Source organism: Staurois parvus, unplaced genomic scaffold (genome assembly GCF_062004578.1).
Source record: "Staurois parvus isolate SC_StPar_1 unplaced genomic scaffold, SC_StPar_1.0 ptg000608l, whole genome shotgun sequence".
NCBI classification, from domain to species: domain Eukaryota; kingdom Metazoa; phylum Chordata; class Amphibia; order Anura; family Ranidae; genus Staurois; species Staurois parvus.
Window position 1 is genome coordinate 2,360,265 of NW_028318404.1, and position 13,190 is coordinate 2,373,454.

Genomic DNA, 13,190 nt, shown 5'->3' on the forward strand with positions numbered 1-13,190 from the left:
TTCATATGTGTACAGTTTTGCACGACCGCATCATTCAAAGTGTGAGAGCTCTGAAAGCTGGCCTGGGCAGGGAGGGGCTGAAAGTGCCCAGTACTGAGGTGGTTACAGTACATAGGGGATCGAAAGTTTGGGCACCCCAGCTAAAAATTTGTATTAATGTGCATAAAGAAGCCAAGGAAAGATGGAAAAATCTCCATGTATATGTCAGGGCAAAACAAAGCCAGCAATCCCTTTTCCCCTCACTGCTGTTCTCCGGCCAGGTACATACCTTTTTTGAATGGGGAAAGCTTTTCCAGTGTAACTGTTAGAGCCCATCTCTGGGATTACCTCAAGCCCCTCCCCAAGTCATGTGACTCCCCAGCATCAAGTCCTCCTCTTTTGTGTACTCCCTGCATTGGTCCTTCTGTGAGTGTTCTCTGCACTGCCTGCGTGACAGACAGTTCCTATTGGTCAGTCCAGTGATGGCGTTCTCAAAGGATCCAGAAGGGGGTGTCTGTTTTAGATGCATCTGCAGTCCTCATACATGGAAACAACAGGGACCTTAATGTGGGGATTTAGGTGAATATGCATTGCTTCACCAGGCAAGAAAAATAAAATCTCTTAAGGGTTGTTCACACTTGACTTAACAAATGCATATATAGTGTTAGTGCGTGTTAGTAGGTGCGTTTGATGCTAGAGAGCCGCAACCTGGGGGCTGACACCATGTTAAAAATGCTCCCCAAACTCTCCATTTCGTTTTTGGCTTGTTTCACACCGATAATAAACTGTAATGTTATTAATGTGCTGCAAATGCTTGCCAGTGCGTTTGCAGAGCTTTACTGTAGACTTGAATGGGAGGCATTGAAAGGCTTCAAACTCCTCCAGACTCGACGTGAAGCTTCAGTTTTGAAGTGACGCTTAGGATTCATGTTTTGTTAATGTAAACAGTCCATAGTATCATTTTGTATAGTCAATTGAGGAGCATCAAAAATGCCCCTCAAATGCCTGCTTTCAGTGCCCTAAAATATGGGTGAGAGGCGCCCAGAGTTGGGCTTTAAAGTGCCTAAAGCTAAAGCCTAAACCTCTTCCTTTTTTTTTTTCTCATTAGAGTAGGGAATGGGTAAGTCAGATTTTTTTTTTCTCTGCCCCTTTAGGATGATTTTCCTTTTTTCTGCTTGTCTCAGCAGAGGCACAGCAAGTAGTAAGAGGAGATGTTACTGTAGAGAGGGGGTAGTTCCTCTTAGGCAGTTGGCACCAGCACTATTGTAGTCATTGGAAGGTTTCCCTCAGTTCCTGTTACTATAAATTTTACATTTATCGTTTTTTGGTCGAATGTCAGTGGTCATCAGAACCAATAGGGAGATAATCATCCCACAGACTGCAGTAAAAGCCATGAAGAAAAAAACAGCCCTCGGAGTAACCCTCACAATGACTTTTTTGAGATCATCATCCAAAGGTTTCAAAGAGTGGAAGCAAGCATAATTTGGTGTATTCTACCTTTTTTACTTCTTGTAACCTTTGGATGATGATCTGCTAAAAGTGGGTTTGGATTTTACTCTGTGAGTACTGGCTTTTTCTTCATGTACGTTTATATACAGTGTCACTGGTAGCCGTGCACTCTGTGGTTGTGGCAGCATGGGTTTGGTGCTGGATAGATTTGGCTACACCAACAAAAACCCAGCAGAGGGTCCAACGTATCCAAAGCAGGTTTTTGGGGTTTTTTTGGGTTTTCAAAAAAAACAAAAATACATACTCACCTCTATGCCGCAGCTGTCCCCTGCCAGCTCTAGGCTTGAGAACTAAGCGATCATATGACGGCTGATTTCTTGGTCTGCTCTGAGCAGGGAACAGTGATGATCGGTCACCATTCTTGCTCTACCCCTCGCCGCTCTTCCCCTCCACCACTCAATGGAGTGCAGAGCTGGTGAGGGGGCGGGTGCAGCTGGCTTTGACTCTCAGTTGAGTGCTAAGAGCTGGAGCTAGCTGTCAATCAAGCAGTTGGATGGATTCCATAAGGCTTGGATGCAGCTGCTCGGCCATGAAAACCCATTCCATGAAGCACTCTACGCACTGTTGTGCCAATCTGAAGGTCACACAAAGTTTGGAGGTCTTTAGCTATTGCCTCTGCAGACAGTTGGTGACTTCTGCGCACTGTGCGCTTCAGAATGCGTTGACCCCGCTCTGTCATTTTTACGTGGCCGAGTTGCTGTTGCTTCCACTTTGTTATAATACCACTAACAGATGACCGTGGAATATTTAGTAGCCAGGAAATTTAATGGATGGACTTATTGCACAGGTTGGTCTTCATTAAAATGGCGCCGATCGGCTTTTCCACCATGTGCTAGGCTGGGCCACAAGGAAATGGCACTGGTTTACTATATAAAGTGATTGATTGTCGGACGGTCCAATCGTATCCCCTTGATAAAGCACCATGACTAGTGACGAAACGCGTCAGTGAGGAGTGTGCGGATGACGTCACAACGTTGCCATTCATCGGGATAGCGGCCTGTAGTACTATACAAACGGCTCTTGAAACTGCATTACAGCAAGCAATAGCATTCATTGAGTGGGCTCGTGCTTTCCCTTGCAATATATCACGGATGGTGTCTGTTTTGAGCTGGTACAGGACTCTGCTGCTGAGAAGATACTGCCATCTTGTGTTTATTCAGTACATCACTGGATCTTCATCATACCTGGTGCAAAATACACCTCCGGAACGAGGGAGCTTACTTTGGAGTTTTCATTCAGTACGCTGATCTTCTGAGTCCATATGGGACCAAAAGTGCAGTTAGATCGTAACATTGGATAATGTGAGGTCACACTGCATGAGGTGAGTAGATATATGGTGGAGGATGTCTTTGAACGGGAATTGATGACAGATGCACATATTTTTCGTTATCCAAAGGAGGGTTCACTGAATGAACACTTTATTGATTGAACTTGATTTTTGATTAACATTTAATTGATTCATACTTTGAATTCAATTTTGAATTTCTTTGTATTTCTTCGTGTTTTTTTTTTATATACATATTTGTGTGTGTGTGTGTGTGTGTGTGTGTGTGTGTGTGTGTATATATAAATTTTCACTTTTTTTTTTTTTGGTAATATAATGGTTTGTACCATTGGTTTATGTAGAGCAGTTTTTTCACTTTTATAAATGAATAATTTTGCCCCACTGAGACATGGATTGTGTGCACTAGCAACTACAGCACTTTATTGTAAAAAAATAAATTAATAAATTTTGTTTTTATTTCTCCATAGTTAGCGCTTGAGTTATTCAATATTATATTTTAGACCATAATTGAATTCTCTGCTCCTGAGAGCGACCCATTCTTTCACAAATATTTGTAGAAGCAGTCTGCATGCCTAGGTGCTTGGTTTATACACCTATGGCCAAGGTGATGATTGGAACACCTGAATCCAATGATTTGGAGGGGTGTCCCTATACTTTTGACAATATAATGTTTATAGCTCGCTATTGGCTGTGTATGAGTCACAGGAGAGCAAAAGTAAGTGCGCTCCTGTGGCCCACAAGAGAGGTAAGGCCAAAACAAGTTTTGGCCATACTTCTTTTTTAACAGGCACACCATGTATTTTTCCAAATGACTGTAGCTGGATCTGGCAGGAGCTGCTTGCACATAGATGTAAGGAAAGCAGTCATTTCTGACTGCTCTATCTAATGTCAAGGGCACTGATGGAGAGTACCGCAGTGGAAAGGTGGAAGACCAGGCTGTAATGAGGAAGTCTTTTTTTTTTTTTTTTTTTTTTTTATCTCTTTAGAGACCTGACAGGGTCTCTTAACAGATGAGTGTCTGGGGTAAGCAGAGCCCCACTGATGGTATGCCAGACTTACAGCTCCTTATCTTGTTCATTAGCTGAAATCCATTGCACTGGACGGAGAGGCTGACACAAAGCGAGTCTCCTAGGATATGACTGATCTGTGATCGTCTGACAACCACGTACACAATTCATCGTTTTTATTTGCCAGGTAAGACCAATGTTGTGTTATGTCATTACAGTCTTCCTTTAATAGTTGTCTTGCTTTAACTGAGTTTGTTTATAAGAGGGACCTTTCAGTATACATGTGCACATGGTCTTTGTATTTAAATGCTTGTTCCTTTAATACTTGCATTTACCTTTATTGTTCTCCATTTGTTTTATTATGTGCGGTGACCTTGTGTCATTTGTTAGTTGGATAACACAAAGTACTTCAAGAGCCATTAAACACTTTCCATCCACTGTCTGTCTATTGTGTGTATGTGTATTTTCTATATTTTTATGACGTACAGATACCTATTGTTGCTAGTGTCTGATTCTGAATGACTGACGTCTATCTGCGCCTGCCATTGGTTCCTAGTAAGTGACTCATAAACAAAGTGTCACTAAGCAATGGCGGCACAAGCACGGAATGACCTTGGCATTTGCAGAATCACTGAAAAGCCCGTACACATCTCACATGTGCTTTAAGTAACGTTGGTAGTATGGATCCCTTGTATCCATGTACTGTGGACACTGTTGGCAAAGCGACACACCCATACGTCGCTGCCTACTTCCGGGTATTGGGCGCATGCATGCATGCATGCACCCCAGGCTGGAACTTGCTGAGATTGTACACGGCGGGAACCTGTCAGGAAATCCCGGCCAATGATTCACGGCTGGGACCTGCTGGTCTGCTGTGTATAATCACAGCCCAGAGCTCTGTGTTGACATTCAACACAGAGCTCTGTACACAGGCATCGATCTCTGTTTTTCATCCCTGGATATTTTTTATAGCAGTTGGATATGTTTTATCACAGAAAGTAAAATACATACTTTTTTTTTTTTGTTTCCCATTTATATAGCAAAGCGAAAAGAGAGCTCTATTTGTGTGAAAAAAAAAATTATATAAATTTCGGATACATCATTGCATGACCACTCAATTACCAGTGCAGTATAGCAAAAAAATGGCTTGGTTATGAAGAGGGTAAAATCTTCTGGAGCTGAAGTGGTGTTTAAGGGCAAAATTAAGAAAAACAAATATGTAGTACATCTCTGCAACCTACCAATGCACATTTCCATTGTTTTAGCCTACTAAAGGCTCTGTAGGTACAGACAAGTACCTGTTATCTGCCAAATGTACATTCAGCTCTTAATTCCTGTTTTGGGCTGACAACACACAGTATTTTTGAGGACTAGGTGGTGTCAGCCCTGCCTAGTTTTTTTTTTTTTTTTTCTAAACTTCTCAAACCATTCTCTGTCCAGTTCTCCACAACATAAAGACTAATTGTTCAGTAGCCCCAAAATAAGAACTGGGAAGCCTTATTAGGCTTCTTGAGATGACAGGAAGTTCACGCGGACACAAGATGGCTCTGAATTTCTTAATAGATCGAGTATTTTTTGCACTTCTTGAGCAGATATAGCTAAACCATTTCAATGAAGCAATAAATATTTTGTGGTGCCACTCCAGGCTGAGGTGTAGAGCCCCATTGGCACTCAGGATAATAGGAATACTAGTGTAACTCTTCCAGTGAGCAATGAACATTTTAGCTTGAAAGGCTGAGTGGTGGTTTCAAGCTAAAATCCTTTCAATTGAATCATTTAAAGTGATTGTAATGGGTCAAGGTTTTTTACCTTCATGCATTCTATGCATGAAGGTAAAAAACCTTCACTTTGCAGCTTCCCCCTCAGCCTCTCCTAATACTCGCCTAAGCCTCATCTCGATCAAGCAGTGTGCTCTGGAGTCTTCGCTATCCCGAGACTCCCTCTCCTCATCGGCTGAGAGAGCAACAGGAGTCATGGGCTCCCACTGCTGTCAATCACGGCCAGTTAGTCAATGAGAAGAGAGAGGGGGCAGAGCCAAGTCATGCCTCCATGTGTGAATGGACACATGGGTGCCCCCATAGTAAGCTGTGTTCTGTGGGGGGCACCTGTCAGGAGGGAGGGACCAGGGGAGCCTGCAGAGCACCTGAGAAGTGGAGGTACCAGGCTGCTTTGCGCAAAACTACTGCGCAGCACGTGTAAGTATAGACATGTTTTTTTATTTTTAGAAAACAAAATTTAGGCCTTTAGTATGGCTTTAAGCCTAGCTCCAGGAATACAGTGACTTTAAATAGTTTGTTTGGACCAAGCTGGTCCAATTGAACAATATGCTTCGCTATGAGATGCAGCGTATAAACTGTATGTCTCATTTGCTACATGCAGTATATAGCGCTACGTTCCCACAGTGGTACAAGGATTTCCCATTCTGTTCCCAGGACAAAATCCAGACTGGTTGAGCACTACAAATTAACAGAAGGCTTCCTCTGGCTGAGGTGGGGATTGTGGCATCCCTGCCCCTCCTTTTCATTTCAATGATTTTTATTGATTTTTCCAAGAAAGTACAAAAATCATCCTGTAAACATGTGATGAAGAAAACACAGTTCCAACTTCAAACACATCCAGGCACATATTGATGTAAAGAACAAAGAAAAGTACAGTAATATTTGTAAATGTTATGGAAGGTCTTGTATGCCGGGGTGTATCTCTAATATGCTTGGCATGCCAAGTTGGGTGTGAGAGAAAAGAAAACTGACTTCTCTGTTGTACCTTTGACAAGGCTTCTATAGCCAAGATACACTCTGCATGGCTCACATGGTGTGCAACAGGTTCTCCTTCTGGACTTCCCTGCGATATCGCCTGTTGCTCGCCATGGGACCAATTCTAGTCAGTGTGCCTCTTACAGCAGATAATGTAGAAATCACCCCCTAAGAAAAGGAAAGACTGGAATAAAAAGAAAATAAAAACTAAGAGGCGAGAAAAGGAAAAGAGGTGCGCCCTCCCTCCTCTAAAACCAGATATTAGTAAGCTATCCGAGTCACAGGGTGTCCGTTGGGTATCTGATCCATGGGTCCCAGGTTTTCTCAAAGAGGACCGGTTTGTCAGGTAGGATCACTGACAAGAATTTCATTTGTCATGATCCAAATCAACTTGGCCTTCAAAAGATAAAACGGGATCACAGGAGACTTCCAGGATTTCGCAATTGAGATTCTAGCTGCTGTAAAGGTTATAAACTGTCTCACATGTCTTTATGCCCCTTCTACTGGACTTCCCAGTATGGCCTAATGCAGAGCTTTAGTAAGATTAATCTGGGTGATTGAGTATACAAAATTTATGTGTACGTATCCAAAACCACCTAACTTTTGGGCATGTCCACTATATGTGGAACACTGTTCCCTCTTGGCCACAGCCCCTGAAGCAAAGGGGAGAAGCATCTGGCACACAGGATGCTATTCTCACTGGTACCATGTACCATCTTAAAAAGACCTTCTAATTCGCCTCTATTAATGAGGTATTGATGAAGGACTTAGAATTATATTGCACTAATTTACCCCATTCAGCATTGTCCATTGTCTCTCCCAGTTCTTGTTCCCATTTCTCCATGTAAGGTAGCTTAGCGGAATCAGAATGCAACAATAGATGGATTTTAGAGATAAGCGTATCATAATTCTTGCATAAGTGTTCCATTGGAGTGGAATTGGTCAGTTCCCGGCTTGTTTTAGGGTTGCAAAAAATTGTGCTATTTCAGTTTACTTACTGACCTCCTGCTGTGCCTGTGTGAATGAGCCATAACCATGAACGTTGCTTATTTAGACTTTTTTTTAGTCTTCTCAAAATATAATTTTATTTTGTTTAAAAATAAAAATAAATACCTGTTTGATCCTACCAGAATTCTTGTGATATCTCTACTACAGAACATCTCCTCATATGTTATGGAAATAAGGAGTGGTGGAGGTGTTCTGTAGTTCTCCCTTAGGCTGACAGTACTGCTCCTCTATAGGTGTAGTACGATGAGTGTTGTCACCCTAGGACAGTAAGCATGTTACTTGCAGTATTACTAGATGGAAGTAAAGGAAACAATTCAGAAAAAATCTAATACAGCCACCACATCTAGGTATTAGAAACACCTGGATTTTAGTTACTTTCACTACAGTGTTCTTTTTAAGACCAAACTAAGTTTGCTGCTCTAATATATTCATGTTGGACATGTAGTATATTACATATACAGTCTATTGTTGTGTGTCAAGTATATGGCATGCTGTGTCTGCTATATTTACCATCTCTGCCTTGGTAAAGACCTTGTATAGATTGAAAATGACAGAGCAAAGATGAGAACAAACAGCTAGTACAAAGGTAAAGATAGTGTTCTTCCACATAGCAATCAGCTTGGTACCTCTACAATTGAGAGCTATCCTGTGATGGGAAATGTTCAATCAGTATGCAGAACTTAGCAAAACTTCTGTTTCAGAGCATACAAGGAAGAATAACCAGATGAAGCTGTAATCTATGACCCGGTGACATATTAACACAGGGAAACCACCTTCTGCTTCTTTAGTGTGTCATCTGTCAATTGGGTTTGCTATGTGGGTTTTCCCCTATACTTCCAAGTGGAATTTTTTGACCCCTGTTTATCAATACACTGTATCCTAAGGGAACATTCCACTTATTAAAGCAACTGTGACATATTGTTGTAAAAAAAAAACAAAAAACCCCAAAACAAAACACAAGTGAGCATGCCAAATCTCCAAAGAAATGCAGAGATGTACTGCATAGGTTTTTAATATTTGCCTCAACATGTGCTTTAAAGTGATATTAAAAGCGAGTTTAAAAAAACAAATATGTTATACTTGCCTGCTCTGTGCAATGGTTTTGCACAGTACGGCCCCAATCCTCCTCTTTTTGGGTCCCATGCTGGCACTTCTAGCCCTTCCCTCCTGCCAAGTGCCCCCAGAGCAAGCAGCATGCTATGGGAGCACCCAAGCAGGCTCGTTCCAGAGCCACTGCTATGTGTGTCTATTCACACACACAGCTGCTGTTCGCCCCCCCCTTTCTTTAGGCTGGCTATGCACTATACAATTTTCTGTCCAATTTCCTTTAGATTTACCTTCAACTAGTGCAAGGGCCTGCCTAATTGAAAGTGTTGTTTAAGTTTGACCTCATATTATATGCTTTTTGGTAAATCTAAAGCAAAATTCTCAAGAAAATTGTATAATGAATGGCCAGCCTTATTGCCTCACTGGCTGTGCTTGACCGCAATTGGAGCAAATGGCTTCCCCCGCTCTGTGCATGCCAGTGAGGCAGAAGAGTCTCTGGAGGGACGAGGCTGTTGTGTACATCACTGGATCGCGATGGGGCTCAGGTAAGTATTTTGGGGGGATGTTGCACACGGAAGGTTTTTTTGCATGGATGTAAAAACCTTGAGCCTTTACAAACACTTTTAAAGTGGGTGGAAACTCTTACATATACCCAGTGAAGTTAGTAGCCTCAGGTGGTACACAGAGATGAAACAATTCCTGTGTAGGCTTTACCTGTTTATCTGCGTCCATTCTAAGTACAGTATTTATATAGCTTTTCTGAGCTTTCAGAAAGCAGGAGGCGATTAGCTCAAGTTACATCCATGCTGGTGTGTCACCACCTTACCTCCATTCCTAAGATCTGCTGTGCTATCATCTATTCATTTCTGCACTGGGGCTAACTTATCTCTGCTCCTCAGCTGTGCCACAACTTCACCTCATCCCCTTTTTGAAGTCGGCTCTATTGACCACCTCACACTTACCTTCCCAGAACCTCATCCGCTGAAACTGCCAAGCCAAAAATTGAGGCATTGCCACTCCCCATCCTGCTGCAGGCTGGGAGGTTGGGTGGGCTGCCTAGGGACAGAGCTTCTGCTGGAAAATGCCATGTGGGCGAGTCGGTCTCCATGGATTGCTCTTCCCGGCAAACTTTTAAACCTCTGATTGGTTGCCGATCGTGTTTTTGTCTCACTCTGTTAAAAAGGATGCAGTAGCGGAGAGAGTATCAAATTTAACACCATGTGGCTTTCCATTCTTTAGCTCTTGTTACCGAATATTGTAGTGAGAGAGAGATCACAAGAGTTTTTACTTCTGTAATTCTCATTGGATTTGCTTGTGCAATTTAGAAGTTCTCTATGCGTGCTTTTTGATAATGTTGAGGGAGGGGCAGGTTCTGTATAAATAGCATTGCCCCTAAAATAGTGCTGCTTACTTTAGCTCTGCATGCTGGAATGGCTGCGCTAAAGACAAGGACCTGCCAACCAGCCAGATGGACTTCTCTAAAATGACTCTATAGGATGCAGAAAATGGAGGCATAACAGACTTAACAAACTAAGGCTGCCATACTGGTGAACTGATTGACCTGTGGCCCCCTCTACCTATAATTCCAGTACTGAGAGCTGCCATGCTACAGAAGTTCATCCAGTTGTGCTCAGCATCTGGTGTTTGTGTCTTCTACCCCAGGACTGTATAACTTGGGAAGCAGGAGTTCTGGAGATGTGGCGGCAGCAGTAATATTTTAGGCTTTCAGTTCCTGAAAAAAACCCCAAAAATGTGGTACTTTGGTTTTTGGAACTGGTTGTTTTTGGCATTAAAATTAGTTTTTACTCATACAGTCAACAATTAAAGAAGAAAAAGTATTTTAAAGGTGCAAACATTCCCCCAGGATAAACACACACAAATATATCTAAAAAACAAGTTTTATTGCAAGATATGTTCAAAGCACAGAGACATATTTTGCTAACTCTGAAAACATTAAAGGTATCGCTGTTTTTGGTTTTCTAATTCGCAAAATATGTCTCTGTGTTTTTAATCTTGTCAAATCCCACATACTTTTTCCTTCCTAATTTTTGCTTCTTGAAAAAGGGATATGGTGCAGATGGATCAACTGATTTCTGGTCCCTAACCATGTATGTCCGAGTACTACCTGAATTTACCCTCAAACCTTCCTCTTCTCCCCAACTCCATGTCCAGGGCCGATGCAAGGATTTTTGTCTACACAGGCGAAGGTGCATTTTGGCCATGTGAAAAAGTGGGTGTGGTCAAACTGTTAACAGTGGGAGAGGCTTAAGGAGCACGGGTCAACAGAACCATGCTTGTACCAACACAATATGCTTTGATTGTTGTGCCACAAGCAAGAGTCTCACAAATGCATATCAACCCCAGTACAATCATTGAAAAAAAGGAAAACAAAGCTTGTATTCTTGTACAAATTCTCTTCTCTCCCAAATCATCTCTGTGGCTTCTCCCCCTTAACCACCCATTCTAGCAAGAATCCTCTTGCCCTGCCAAAAGCCCCCTCCCAGCAAAAGCCTTCACCCTCCAAATAAATAAATAAAAACCCTCTTAAAAACTTCTTATTTTACCACCCAAAAATGTTTTTGTCTACAAATCCCCAGCATAAACTACCCCTGCCCACCTTCTAGCAAAATTCCTCTCATTCCCCATTTGTTAAGCACAAATCCCCCCTCCCTTTCCTTTCTGCAGGTGCTCCTCAACTATTCCTCCAGCATAAATCCTCTTATCCTTTCTCCCAGCACTTACCTCAGCATCTTAATATCTCCATCCACCAGGCTTCACCCCTTCTGTTGTTTAGAATCCTTGGGGAAGCTTTCTTAGGTGCTCCAAGTGTATTACATGCAGCCTGCGGTTATTGACGCTGGCTCCCGCTGTGCTGGTGACACAGGGGTACCTGACAGGGGATGTGAACAAGTGTCATTTAGCTACCAGTACAAAACACAATCATTCAGAACCCCCTTACTGGGCAAGAGCCGTGGAAGGCAGGAAACGAGCCGTAGTCAGGCAGGTGGAGTTGAGAGGTTGTGAAGCGGCTTGCATGGACATGATTGCTTCTTAATAAGGGCGCTTGCAAAGAATGTAATATGTTGCTGGGATGTGGACAGTCCTAGCAACAAGTGACAGAAAATAAGATTGAAGGGGGGGCGGAGGGAGAGAGGCAAACAGCGCAGACATGCAGGATCAGAATACCCCCACTGAGTGGAACGGAATCCAAGACCTTGAGAGGAACAAAAGTATTTTAAAATCCAAATCACCAGCAAGTGACCAAGGATTTGGTTCACTCAGTATCTGGTGCACCTGTTCATGGTAGCCAGTCAGCTTCTAACCTCAGCTTGTTCAATTAAGCTTTAGCAATAAAACCTGTAAGGCTACGTTCACACTAGCGTTGTGTGCAGGCAGCAGAGAGGCGTTTGGGAAGCGTTTTTACCGCTTCCCAAACGCCTCTGCACATTACAGCACATGGTGCTGTTCTAACGGGAGCGTTTGCGTCGCGGCAAAATTGACGTCTCTGGTCGAGTCAGGAGGCGTTGAAGCCTCCTATCCTCGTCTATGGTGCTGCTCCGCAAACGCCCGGCCGGCATTTGCAGTGTGGTTGCGGGGCGTTTGCGGAGCGGTAACACCACTCAAACTGCATTATAGGCGTTTGTGGGGTGTTATTAACGCTCGGCAAATGCCTAGCAACTGCCGCTAAACCGCGCATGCGGCGTTTGCCGAGCTTTAATAAACGCTCCGCAAACGCCGGACCAACGCTTGCCAAATGCTATAGGGGCGTTTGGCAAGCGTTGGTAAAACAGCCAAGTGTGAACGAGCCCTAAGATGGTTCGTTTCAATGCAGAAGTGCAAGAGATCCTGAGTGAACCAGCTTTAGTAAATGAACCCCAGTGTCTCTTGTGCAATAAAAATAAACATACCAGCCTGCTCGCAGTCCTCTGTAGAATGCACCCTGCGCTGTGCATGCTCAGCCCATTTTTACATCCTGGCAGTGCCTGTGTGTTGGGATGGTTCCTGTGCATGCATGGAAGTGATGTCATCCCGGGCAGGACAATCAAGATGGGCAAAAAACCGGCACCAGGAAGAAGTTGCAGCTGAGGGACCTCATAGACGTCGGAGTGTTGAAGCAGAAGGTAAGTATCACTGAGTTTAGTTCCACTTTAACCGAAGAATCTGATTGATTACAGTGTACAGCTGCTTCAGATTCTGTCTGCTCCAGTTTTAGTAAATCCCCCTAGCATGCCTTTTAGAGAAGAGTGATAATATATCTCCAAGTTCATTGTATTTCTTTTTACGAGAATTGCCAGCAATAAAGGAGGCGACTCGTTTCCACATGAAACGAGCCACTTGGGGGCCCTTCCAACTGGACCTCCACACAGTGAACACCGCTTCCATCAATCACATGATGGAAAAAAACACTTCATTCAATTACCTGTCTATTCTGTATTCTTTGGGGAAACAGAATATTTCTTCACTGCAAACACACGGTATTACTGCGTGGATTGGAAGCAGATGTCATGCTATGCTGTGCCATGCTGTGTGTATTTGTCAGTAAGTGCTTGTTATCTACCATTATCCAGTGATTGCTTTTCCATGATTACTGTTTTATAATAC

At 43.0% G+C, this 13,190-nt stretch overlaps 1 protein-coding gene across 4 annotated transcripts in view; it reads left to right on the top strand.

Moving 5' to 3' along the window:
* Window positions 1-13,190, top strand: part of IKBKG (inhibitor of nuclear factor kappa B kinase regulatory subunit gamma) — a 62,783-nt gene that overhangs the window by 2,273 nt on the left and 47,320 nt on the right. For all 4 annotated transcript variants that reach the window (XM_089692948.1, XM_089692949.1, XM_089692950.1 and 1 more), the window contains exon 2: window positions 3,855-3,967. The gene's annotated coding sequence lies outside the window, so the exon portion shown is untranslated. The remainder of the gene's footprint in view (window positions 1-3,854; window positions 3,968-13,190) is intronic.